This window comes from Neophocaena asiaeorientalis, unplaced genomic scaffold, assembly GCF_003031525.2.
Source record: "Neophocaena asiaeorientalis asiaeorientalis breed wild unplaced genomic scaffold, Neophocaena_asiaeorientalis_V1.1 scaffold320, whole genome shotgun sequence".
In the NCBI taxonomy this organism is placed as follows: domain Eukaryota; kingdom Metazoa; phylum Chordata; class Mammalia; order Artiodactyla; family Phocoenidae; genus Neophocaena; species Neophocaena asiaeorientalis.
In genome coordinates, this window is record NW_020174826.1 from 762,712 (window position 1) to 776,185 (window position 13,474).

The following is a 13,474-nucleotide window of genomic DNA, read 5'->3' on the forward strand; positions in this document are numbered from 1 at the left end:
CAGGCTATTGCAACATCATGTTGGCCTCTGCTGCCGCAGGCTCACCCCGCACTCCATACCCCTCCCTCACCCCAGCCTAAGTGAACCAGATTCCCTAATCAGCTCCTCCTTTAACCCTGTCCTGTCTGAGCGAAGAACAGAAGTTCTCAGGCGACCTACATGCAGAGGCAGGGCTAAATCCAAAGCTGAATCCCAGGAGCTGTGCAAACAAAGAAGAGAAAGGGAAATCTCTCCCAGGAGCCTAAGGAGCAATGGATTAAATCTCCACAGCCAACCCGACGTACCCCGCATCTGTGGAATACCTGAATAGACAATGAATCATCCCAAATTGAGGAGGTGGACTTTGGAAGCAAGGATATATATATTTTTTTCCCTTTTTCTCTTTTTGTGAGTGTCCATGCGTATGCTTCTGTGTGTGATTTTGTCTGTATAGCTTTGCTTTTACCATTTGACCTAGGGTTCTGTCTCTCTGTTTTCTTTTTTTTTTTTAGTATAGTTTTCACCACTTGTTATCATTGGTGGATTTGTTTTTTAGTTTGTTTGTTCTTTCTTTTGTTCTTTTTTTAAAATTAATTAAAACAATTTTTAAATAATTATTTTTGGGTTTTTCTTTTAATAACTTTTTAATTTAATTTAATTTAATTTTATCTTTTTCTTTCTTTCTTTCTTTTTTTCTCCCTTTTATTTTGAGCCGTGTGGATGACAGACTCTTGGTGCTCCAGCCAGGCATCAGGTATATGCCTCTGAGGTGGGAGAGCCAAGTTCAGGACATTAGTCCACCAGAGATCTCTCAGCTCCATGTAATATCAAATGGTGAAAATCTCCCAGAGATCTCCATCTCAATGCCAAGACCAAGCTCCACTTAACGACCAGCAAGCTACAGTGCTGGACACCCTATGCCAAACAAATAGCAAGACAGGGACACAACCCCACCCATTAGCAGAGAGGCTGCCTAAAACCATAATAAGGTCATAGACACCCCAAATACACACCACCAAATGTGGACCTTAGAAAGACAAGATACAGGCTCATCCACCAAAACACAGGCAACAGTCCCCTCCACCAGGAAGCCTACATGACCGCTGAAACAACCTTAGCCACTGGGGGCAGACACCAAAAACAACAGAAACTGCGAACCTTCAGGCTGTGAAAAGGAGACCCCAAACCCAGTAAGTTAAGCAAAATGAGAAGACAAAGGAACACACAGCAGATGAAGGAGCAAGGTAAACAACCACCAGACCTAAATAATGAAGAAGAAATAGGCAGTCTACCTGAAAAAGAATTCAGAATAATGATGGTAAAGGTGATCCAAAATATTGGAAATAGAATGGAGAAAATGCAAGAAATGTTTAAAAAGGACCTAGAAGAACTAAAGTGCAAACAAACAATCATGAACAGCACAATAAATGAAATTAAAAATTCTCTACAAGGGATCAATAGAAGAATAGCTGAGGGAGAAGAATGGATAAGTGACCTGGAAGATAAATAGTGGAAAACACTACTGCAGAGCAGAATAAAGAAAAAAGAATGAAGAGAATTGAGGACAGTCTCAGAGACTTCTGGGACAATATTAAACACACCAACATTCGAATTATAGGGGTCCCAGAAGAAGAGAAAAAGAAAGAGAGGGAGAAAATACTTGAAGAGATTATGGTTGAAAACTTCCCTAATATGGTAAAGCAAATAGTTAATCAAGTCCAGGAAGCACAGAGGGTCCCATACAAGATAAATCCAAGGAGAAATGCACAGAGACACATATTAATCAAACTGTCAAAAATTAAATACACAGAAAATCTGTTAAAAGCAACAAGGGAAAAAACAAATAACATACAAGGGAATCCCCATAAGGTTAACAGCTCATCTTTCAGCAGAAACTATGCAAGCCAGAAGGGAGTGGCAGGACATATTTAAAGTGATGGAAGGGAAAAACCTACAACCAAGATTCCTCAATGCAGCAAGGATCTCATTCACATTCAATGGAGAAATTAAAACCTTTAAAGAAAAGCAAAAGCTAAGAGAAGTCAGCACCACCAAACCAGCTTTACAACAAATGTTAAAGGAACTTCTCTGGGCAGGAGACACAACAGACGGAAAAGACTTACAATAACAACCTCCAAAAAGTAAGAAAATGGTAATAGGAACATACATATCAGTAACTACTTTAAGTGTAAATGGACTAAATGCTCCAACCAAAAGACATAGACTGGCTGAATGTATATAAAAAGAAGTATAACTATACAAAAAGAAGAATGTAAATATGCTGTCTACAAGAGACCCACTTCAGACCTAGGGACACATGCATCCTGAAAGTGAGGGGATGGAAAAAGATATTCCATGCAAATGGAAATCAAAATAAATCTGGAGTAGCAATTCTCATATCAGACAAAATGGACTCTAAAACACAGACTATTACAAGAGAAAAGAAGGATACTACATAAAGGTCAAGGGATCAATCCAAGAAGAAGATATAACAATTGTAAATATTTATGAACCCAACATAGGAGCATCTCAATAGATAAGGCAAATACTAACAGCCATAAAAGGAGAAATCGACAGTAACACAATCACACTAGGGGAATGTAACACCCCAATTTCACCAATTGACTGATCATCAAAAATGAAAATAAATAAGAAAACACTACCTATAAATGATACATTAAACAAGATGAACTTAATTGATATTTATAGGACATTCCATCCAAAAACAACACAATACACTTTTTCTCAAGAGCTCATGAAACATTCTCCAGGATACATCATATCTTGGGTCACAAATCAAGCCTTGGTACGTTTAAGAAAATTGAAATCGTACGAGGTAGCTTTTCTAACCACAACACTATGAGACTAGATATCAATTACAGGAAAACATATGTAAAAAATACAAACACATGGAGGATAAACAATACACTACTTAATAACCAAGAGATCACTGAAGAAATCAAAGAGGAAATCACAAAATATCTAGAAACAAAAGAAAATGAAAACAAGATGAGCCAAAACTTAAGGGATGCAGCAAAAGCAGTATTAAGAGGGAAGAGTATAGCAATACTATCCAACCTTAAGAAACGAGAAACACTTCAAATAAACCAACTAACCTTACACCTGAAGGAATTAGAGAAAGAAGAACAAAAAAACCGCAAAGTTACCAGAAGGAAAGAAACCATAAAGATAGGACCAGAAATAAATTAAAAAAATAAATGAAGGAAACGAGAGCAAAGATCAATAAAACTAAAAGTTGTTTTCTGAGGGCTTCCCTGGTGGCACAGTGGTTGAGAGTCCACCTGCTGATGCAGGGGACATGGGTTTGTGTCCCAGTCCAGGAAGAGCCCACATGCTGCGGAAAGGCTGGGCCCATGAGCCATGACCACTGAGCCTATGCGTCCAGAGCCTGTGCTCTGCAATGGGAGAAGCCACAACAGTGAAAGACCTGTGTACCACAAAAAATAAATAAATAAAAAGCTGTTTCTCTGAGAAGATAAACAAAATTGAGAAACCATTAGCCAGACTCAGAAAGAAAAAATGGGGTAAGACTCAAATCAATAGAACTAGCAATGAAAAAGGAGAAATAACAACTGACACTGCAGAAATACCAAGGACCATGAGAGATTACTACAGGCAACTATATGCCAATAAAAAGGACAACCTGGAAGAAATGGACAAATTCTTAGAAATAAAGCCACAACAGTGAAAGACCTGTGTACCACAAAAAATAAATAAATAAAAGGCTGTTTCTCTGAGAAGATAAACAAAATTGAGAAACCGTTAGCCAGACTCAGAAAGAAAAAATGGGGTAAGACTCAAATCAATAGAACTAGCAATGAAAAAGGAGAAATAACAACTGACACTGCAGAAATACCAAGGACCATGAGAGATTACTACAGGCAACTATATGCCAATAAAAAGGACAACCTGGAAGAAATGGACAAATTCTTAGAAATGCACAACCTTCCTAGACTGAACCAGGAAGAAATAGAAAATATGAACAGACCAATCACAAGCACTGAAATTGAAACTGTGATTAAAAATCTTCCAACAAACAAAGGCCCAGGACCAAATGGCTTCACAGGCGAATTCTATCAAACATTTAGAGAAGAGGTAACACCTATACTTCTAAAACTCTTCCAAAATATGGCAGACGGAGGAACACTCCCAAACATATTCTATGAGGCCACAATCACCATGACAACAAAAGCAGACAAAGATGTCACAAAAACAGAAAACTACCGACCAATATCACGGATGAACATATATGCAAAAATCCTCAGCAAAATGCTAGCAAACAGAATCCAACAACACATTAAAAAGATCAAACTCCATGACCAAGTGGGGTTTATCCCAGGAATGCAAGGATTCTACATTATATGCAAATTAATCAATGTGATACAAAATATTAACAAATTGAAGGAGAAAAACCATATGATTATTTCAATAGATGCAGAGAAAACATTTGAAAAAATTCAACACCCATTTATAATAAAAACCATTCAGAAAGTAGGCATAGCAGGAACTTATCTCAACATAATAAAGGTCATATATGACAAACCCATAGCCAACATCGTTCTCAATGGTGAAAAATTGAAACCATTTCCACTAAGATCAGGAACAAGATAAGGGTGCCCACTCTCACCAGTATTAGTCAACATAGTTTTGGAAGTCTTAGCCACAGCAATTAGAGAAGAAAAAGAAATAAAAGGAATCCAAAGTGGAAAAGAAGAGGTAAAGTTGTCACTGTTTGCAGATGACATGATACTATACATAGAGAATCCTAAAGATGCTACCAGAAAACTACTAGAGCTAATCAATGAATTTGGTAAAGTAGCAGGATACAAAATTAATGCACAGAAATCTCTTTCATTCCTATACACTAATAATGAAAAATAAGAAGCTGAAATTAAGAATACGCTCCCATTCACCACTGCAACAAAAATTATAAAATACCTAGGAATAAACCTACCTAAGGAGACAAAGGACCTATATGCAGAAAACTATAAGACACTGAAGAAAGAAATTAAACGTGATACAAATAGATGGAGAAATATACCATGTTCTTGGATTGGAAGCATCAACATTGTGTAAATGACTATATTACCCAAAGTAACGTACAGATTCAATGTAATCCCCATCAAACTACCACTAGCAGTTTTTACAGAACTGGAAGGAAAAATTTCACAATTTGTATGGAATACAAAACACCCCAAAGAGCCAAAGCAATATTGAGAAAGAAAAATGCAGCTGGAGGAATCAGCAACCTGACTTCAGATTATACTACAAAGCTATGGTAATCAAGACAGTATGGTACTGGCACAAAAACAGAAATATAGCTCAATGGAACAGGATAGAAAGCCCAAAGATAAACCCATGCACATGTGGTCACCTTATCTTTGATAAAGGAGGCAAGAATATCCAACGGAGAAAAGACAGCCTCTTCAATAAGTGGTGCTGGGAACACTGGACAGCTACGTGTAAAAGAATGAAATTAGAACACTCCCTAAAACCATACACAAAAATAAACTCAAAATGTATTAAGAACCTAACTGTAAGGCCAGACACTATCAAACTCTTAGAGGAAAACATAGGCAGAACACTCTATGACATAAATGACAGCAAGATCTCTTTTGACCCACCTCCTAGAGGAATGGAAATAAAAATAAACAAATGGGACCTAATGAAACTTAAAAGCTTTTGCACAGCAATGGAAAACATAAACAACATGAGAGTACAACCCTCCGAATGGGAGAAAATATTTGCAAATGAAGCAACTGACAAAGGATTAATCTCCAAAATTTACAAGCAGCTCATGTAGCTCAATATCAAAAAAACAAACAACCCAATACAAAAATGGGCAGAAGACCTAAATAGACATTTCTCCAAAGAAGATACACAGATTGCCAGCAAGCATATGAAAGAATCCTCAACATCATTAATCATTAGAGAAATGCAAATCAAAACTACATTGCGATATCCTCTCACACTGGGCAGAATGGCCATAATCAAAAAACCTACAAGCAATAAATGCTGGAAAGGGGGTGGAGAAAAGGGAAGCCTCATACACTGTTGGTGGGAATGTAAATAGATAGAGCCACTATGGAGAACAGTATGGAGGTTCCTTAAAAAACTAAAAATAGAACTCCCATATGACCCAGCGATTCCACTACTGGGCATATACCCTGAAAAAGCCATAATTCAAAAAGAGTCATGTACCACAATGTTCATTGCAGCTCTACTTACAATAGCGAGGACATGGAAGCACCCTAAGTGTCCATCGACAGATGAATGGATAAAGAAGATGTGGCACATATATACAATAGAATATTACTCAGCCATAAAAAGAAACGAAATTGAGTTATTTGTAGTGAGGCGGATGGACCTAGAGTTTGTCATACAGAGTGAAGTAAGTCAGAAAGAGAAAAACAAATACTGTATGCTAACACATATATATGGAATCTAAAAGTAAAAGAAAAAATGGTCTTGAAGAACCTAGGGACCAGACGGGAATAAAGATGCAGACCTACTAGAGAATGGACTTGAGGACATGGGGAGTGGGAAGGGTAAGCTGGGACAAACTGAGAGAGTGGTAGTGTATATATGGACATATATACACTACCAAATGTAAACTAGATAGCTAGTGGGAAGCAGTCACATAGCACAGGGAGATCAGCTCAGTGCTTTGTGACCAGATAGATGGTGGGATAGGGAAGGTGGGAGGGAGGAAGATGCAAGAGGAAAGAGATATGAGGATATATGTATAGCTGATTCACTTTGTTATAAAACAGAAACTAACACACCATTGTAAACCAATTATACTCCAATAACTATGTTAAAAAAGGAAAAAAAAGGGAGAAAACTCAAAACAATAGAATTAGAAATGAAAAAGAAGTAACAACTGACACTGAAGAAATACAAAGCACCATGAGAGATTACTACAAGCAACTCTATGCCAATAAAATGGACAACCTGGAAGAAATGGACAAATTCTTAGAAAAGCACAACTTTCTGAGACTTAACCAGGAAAAATTTTTAAAAATATACAGACGAAACACAAGCACTGAAATTGGGACTGTGATTTACAATCTTCCAACAGTCATAAGCCAAGGACCAGAAGGCTTCACAGGTGAATTCTATCAAACATTTAGGGAAGAGTTATCACTTGCCCTTCTCAAACTCTTCCAAAGTAAAGCAGAGGGAGGAACACTCACAAACTTATCCTATGAGGCCACCCTCTTAATAAAACCAAAAAAAGATGTCACAAAAAAAGAGTACTATAGGCCAATATCAGTGGTGAATATAGATGCAAAAATCCTCAAAAAAATAGTAGCAAACAGAATCCAACAGCTCACTAATAAGATCATACACCATGATCACGTGGGGTTTATCCCAGGAATGTAAGGATTCTTCAATAAACGCAGTTCAATCAATGTGATAAACCATATTAACAAATTAAGGAGAAAAACATATGATCATCTCAATAGATGCAGAAAAAGCTTTCGACAAAATTCAACACCTATTTATGATAAAAAAAAAAAAAAGCCAGAATGTAGGTATAGTGGGAACTTACCTCAACATAATAAAGGCCGTATGTGAAAACCCCACACCCAACATGGTTCTTAATGGTGAAAAATAAAACCATTTCCACTAAGATCAGTAAGAAAACAAGTTTGCCCACTCTCACCAGTGTTATTCAACATAGTTTTGGAAGTTTTAGCCAGAGCAATCAGAGAAGTAAAAGAAATAAAAGGAATCCAAATCGGAAAAGAAGAAATAAAGCTGTCACTGTTTGCAGATGACATGATACTATACATAGAGAATCCTAAAGATGCTACCAGAAAACTACTAGAGCTAATCAATGAATTTGGTAAAGTAGCAGGATACAAAATTAACGCACAGAAATCTCTTGCATTTCTATACACTAACAATGAAAGATCAGAAAAGGAGATTAAGGAAACACTTCCATTTACCATTGCAAGAAAAAGAATAAAATACCTAGGAAGAAACCTACTTAAGGAGACAAAAGACCTGTATGCAGAAAACTATAAGACACTGATGAAAAAATTAAGTATGAAACAAACATATGGAGAGATATACCATGCTTTTGGGTTGCAAGAATCAATATTGTGAAAATGACTACACTACCCAAAGCAATCTACAGATTCAATGCCATCCCTATCAAACTACCAATGGCATTTTTCACAGAACTAGAACAAAAACTTTCGAAATTTGTATGCAAACACAAGAGACCCCAAATAGCCAAAGCAATCTTAAGAAAGAAAAACAGAGCTGGAGGAATCAGGCTCACAGACTGCAGACTATACTGCAAAGCTACAGTAATCAAGACAGTATGGTACTGGCACAAAAACAGAAAGATAGATCAGTGGAACAGGATAGAAAGCCTAGAGATGAACTCACACACATATGGCCCCCGTATCTTTGATAAATTTGGCAAGAATATCCAATGGAGAAAAGACAGCCTCTTCAATAAGTGGTGCTGGGAAAACTGGACAGCTATATGTAAATGAATGATATTAGAAGACTCCCTAACACCATACACAAAAATAAACTAAAAATGTATTAAAGACTTAAATGTAAGTCCACACATCATCAAACTCTTAGAGGAAAACATAGGTAGAACACTCTATGACATAAATCACAGCAAGATGCTCTTTGAGCCACCTCCTAGAGAAATGGAAATAAGAACAAAAATAAACAAATGGGGTCTAATGAAACTTAAACGCTTTTGCACAGCAAAGGAAACCATAAACAAGATGAAAAGACAACCCTCAGAATGGGAGAAAATATCTGCAAGTGAAGTAACTAACAAAGGATTAATCTCCAAAATTTACAAGCATCTGATGCAGCTCAATTACAAAAAAACAAACATCCCAATCCAAAATTGGGCAGAAGACCTAAATAGACATTTCTCCAAAGTAGATATAGAGATTGCCAACAAACACATGAAAGGATGCTTGACATCACTAATCATTAGAGATATGCAAATCAAAACGACAATGAGGTATCACCTCACACCAGTCAGAATGGCCATCAACAAAAAGTCTGCAAACAGTAAATGCTGGAGAGGGTGTGGGGAAATGCTGGTAGGCATGTAAATTGATACAGCCACTATGGAAAACAGTATGGAGGTTCCTTTAAAAAACTAAAACTAGAACTACCATGCGACCCAGCATTCCCAGTACTGTGCATATACCCTGAGAAAACCGTAATTCAAAAAGAGTCATGTACCACAATATTCATTGCAGCACTATTTACAATAGCCAGGACATGGAAGCAACCTAAGAGTCCATCAACTGATGAATGCATAAACATGTGGCACATATATACAATGGAATATTACTCAGCCATAAAAAGAAACTACATTGAGTTATTTGTAGTGAGGTCGATGGACATAGAGACTGTCATATAGAGTGAAGTAAGTTAGAAAGATAAAAATAAATACAGCATGCTAACACATATATAAGGAATCTAAAAAAAAAATGTTCTGATGAACCTAGGGGCAAGACAGAAATAAAGACATAGACATAGAGAATGAACTTGAGGACATGGGGAGTGGGAAAGGTAAGCTGGGATAAAGTGAGAGAGTGGCATGGACTTATATATACTACCAAATATAAAATAGATAGCTAGTGGGAAGCATCCTCATACCACAGGGAGATTAGCTGGGTGCTTTGTGACCACCTAGAGGGGTGGCATGTGGAAGTTCGGAGGTAGACACAAGAGGGACTACATATTGGGATATACGTATATGTATAGGTGATTCAATTTCTTGTAAAGCAGAAACTAACACACCATTGTAAAGCAATTATACACCAATAAAGATGTTAAAAGAAGATGGTGGAGATGAACCTGAAAAATCACAATGCTAAGAGAGACGTTGACAGAGTGCCTCTTGGTAATGGCACAATGGGACTAAAGTGTTTTGGAACACAACATACTAAACATGTTAATGGAAGATTTGTTCACATTTGTGCAATTTTTGTTTTCATTCAGAGAAATATGATGATTTCCATCTTATTATTTATGTAGTTTATATGTATTTACATATTTTGATTTTTCAATCCAATCTTCCTCTTCTATAAAGATTGTTTGGAGGGGGTATTTTTTATTCTCTTTCCTACTCCCTTTCCCAGCTGATAACTCCCTTTGCTTTAGTTACTTCCAGATCTCTTCAGTGGTCCCCAAAACTCATGGATGTCTCCTGATGATCTCCCAGTATCTTAAATTCACCATCTCCTAAAATAAACTTCCCTTTCCTTTTAGCTACCCTCCTGGATTTCCTGTTATTTATCCCAGTTTGAGTGGTTCAAAGCTTCAAATCATCATTTGTATTGCCCTCTCTCTTCCCCCAACACCCAAACTGTGCTGGTTATGTTAATTACATACTGAAATCTCTTTTAAGTCCAACCTCTATCTCCATTTTCACAAGCTTTCAACCAAAGCAGAGGAAGATGGTGCTGTCTGTTACCTCCTTTTCCCTGTATTAGCACCAACCAACCCTTCTTGGTTGTGTTCCTGCAGACTGCATCTGGCTCAGAACTCCCAAATCCCAGCTTTAAGCACCCTTTCCTGTACACATGTCTGTCTTCGACAGGGACTTGAGTTCCTCCTCTGTCCCTAACCAACTGCACAATCCTGAGCAAGTTAGTTATCTATGTCCTCAACATTTTCATCAGTAAAATGAATAGTATCCTATTACCTATTTGAAAATGGAAGTATAGTTGCCAATTATCTATTTCAGTTATTCAGAAGAATGTCCTTTGAAAACTTGGAAGTGCTATACAAATATTAGCACTGTAATTTTCATTCACTGACCTAGTGTTCATTGGACAATGAAGGATAATGCAATGGAATTTAAAACACATTTCTTCCCTTAAAAATCTAGTTAGGAGGAAAATATGGATGAATGAAACAACTTTATAACCATGTAAGGCGATATGTGACTGAGTGAGGCATGTGGTAGTCTCTCCATATTACTATGATTTCCATCTTACAGCTGAAGACACTGAATTCCAGGCTGCACTTGACTGTATATTCCCCTCTATGGATCTGGCTGACTTCTTTGTCTACCTGAGATTGCCAAAGAGTGTGTCCTTTCAATTTACTTTACTTCTCTATTAAACCTTGAAGAAAATATAGTATTTGGATTGGCAAAAAAGTAGATTGTTCTAGAAAGGAGAAGATAAATAAAGGATCAGATCTAGGGACAATAAAATTAGATGTAGGGGTCATGAACTGATTCATCTGATTGGGATAGAGAACTTGTGTAATGTGTAGTAAAAGGGAAATCAGTTTGAGAAAATAAGGAAGGGCTTTAGTTGTCAAGATGAGGAGTGGGCACTTGATCCTCAGAAGGGAATCTTTATAATCTCTAATGCATAAGAAGGCTTTTTTAAAAAGGTGATTTAAGATTAATGTATTATTACATCACAGAATAGAATAAAGCTGGGATAGCAACTACATCTCAGCTTGTGTGCCAACACCAACCATTTGTAGCAGCTTCTTACAACTGCCTGTTTAGAAGATTCTCAGGTTACTTTGGCTCATAGGAGGAAGTGCCTTGATTAATTAATTCTGTCTGATGTAAGCATGGGAAACTGGGTATTTTCTATCCATGGAGTAAGACAAAGACTGTCTCATAGCAGAAAAAAAAATATGAAAGTCATACTAATTCATTTTGAATATGGTTAAGGACAGAATTAGAGTCACAGAAGTGAAAATGTAAAGGCAATAAAACCAAGAGCTATAGGTTTTACTAGTTAAATTGAGAGAAGAAACCAAGAACATGAGCAGTAAATGAAACCTGAGGATCTAAAGCACAGGTAAGTGAGAACAGGAGGTTGCCCCTGAACAAGAGTGAGAGATGGGAGAACCTAGATACTTTGGAGTGTCAGGAGAGGGGAGAGAAGGAAAATACCAGAAAAATATTCTGGTCAACCAGTCCTAGCTACTATAAAAGGGTCACTGGGTGCCAAAATTTCACAAGGACAGGGCAAAGGTGACCATGCCCATCAGCTACTGCTCTGTGCAAAGTGAGCCTGATCTAGTGATGCAGAGGTGAGAATGCCCTTAAAAAGTTTCCAGATTAGCAGAAAAGTGAGACCTTTAAGAAATGATCATTAAATAAGTACAATACCAGTATTATACAAGCGTCCTTTGAAAGCACAACGTAGGAGAAAGTAAATTCGCTACAAGAAGTCAGAAGAGACCAGAGAAGCTAACATCTGAGCTGCACCCATGTTGATGTGGGTCATGCAATTAATTCATATATTTATATGATATTTATTTTATTCTATTCTATATGTTATACATGTATTTAGAATACTTTACATAAAGTAATATAATAGATATTATAATATGTATTTATTATAATATGTATTTACATAAACATTCCATATGTTCTTTATCCACTGTACTGTTAATAAATATTTTAGTTGTTTCTGCATTTGGGAGAATTATAAACAAAGCTACTATGAACAATCTTGTATATGTTTCCAGGTACAGATATTAAGAGATTCCTTTTTTATTGTCTTTAGAAGAACAAAAATCAGTATGTCAGCTTTTCCTGTGTTTTTTTTTTTAAGTTTATATAATGGAGTTTGAATTTAATGTTTTCTTTCATCTTTTTATTTTTGCCCAATTAAGTTTATAAGACTCATCTAGTTTTCATTATTGTATATGTATATAGTATAATAAATATATCAAATAAAAATTCAAATGTACAAATATTCCATAGTTATATATACCTGATAATTTTTTTTTGAAATATGAGCTGTTTCCAGGTTTGTGTAGTTACTAACAATACTGTGTGAACATTCTTGTTTATGTAAATTGCTAGAATGTATAACTGGGAGTGGAATTGCTTGTCATAAGGTATGGTATCTTCAACTTTATATGATATTGTGAAACTGTTTTCCAAGGTGGTTGTAACAGTTTACACTCCCACTAGCACTGCAAGAAATTTTTTGTTGCTGTACATCCTCACCAATACTTGGTATTGTCAGACTTTTAAAAATATCAATTATATATATATATATGTGTATATATACATATATATACACATATATATATACATATATATATGTAGTGTTACTTATGAATTTAATATACATTTCCTCAATAATTATTATAAATAACAATAGTGAATTTAAGCATATTCTCATATGTTTATTGGTATATTTGAAAATGTCTCATTTTGTGAAATGTCTGTTCATGTCTGTTGCCCATTTTCCTAACAGGCCATCTGCCATTTTTACTCCTTGATATCCTGGGGAGTGCAATTCTTTCTCCATTCTATTTGTTACACCTATCTCCTTTTACTCTGGCTTATCTCTTTATGCTTTATATGATGCCTTTTGGTAAACAAAAGCTCTTGATAATAATCTAGTGAATTTTAATGATAATGTTTAACATTTCTTATATATATTCTCCTATGTTCTCTTCTAAATTTATAATTTGTCTACCACTC

General features: G+C 36.2%; 1 protein-coding gene across 1 annotated transcript in view; it reads right to left on the reverse strand.

The window, feature by feature from the left end:
• Window positions 1-13,474, reverse strand: part of SLC26A7 (solute carrier family 26 member 7) — a 181,502-nt gene that overhangs the window by 18,965 nt on the left and 149,063 nt on the right. The gene's annotated exons all lie outside the window — the stretch shown is intronic.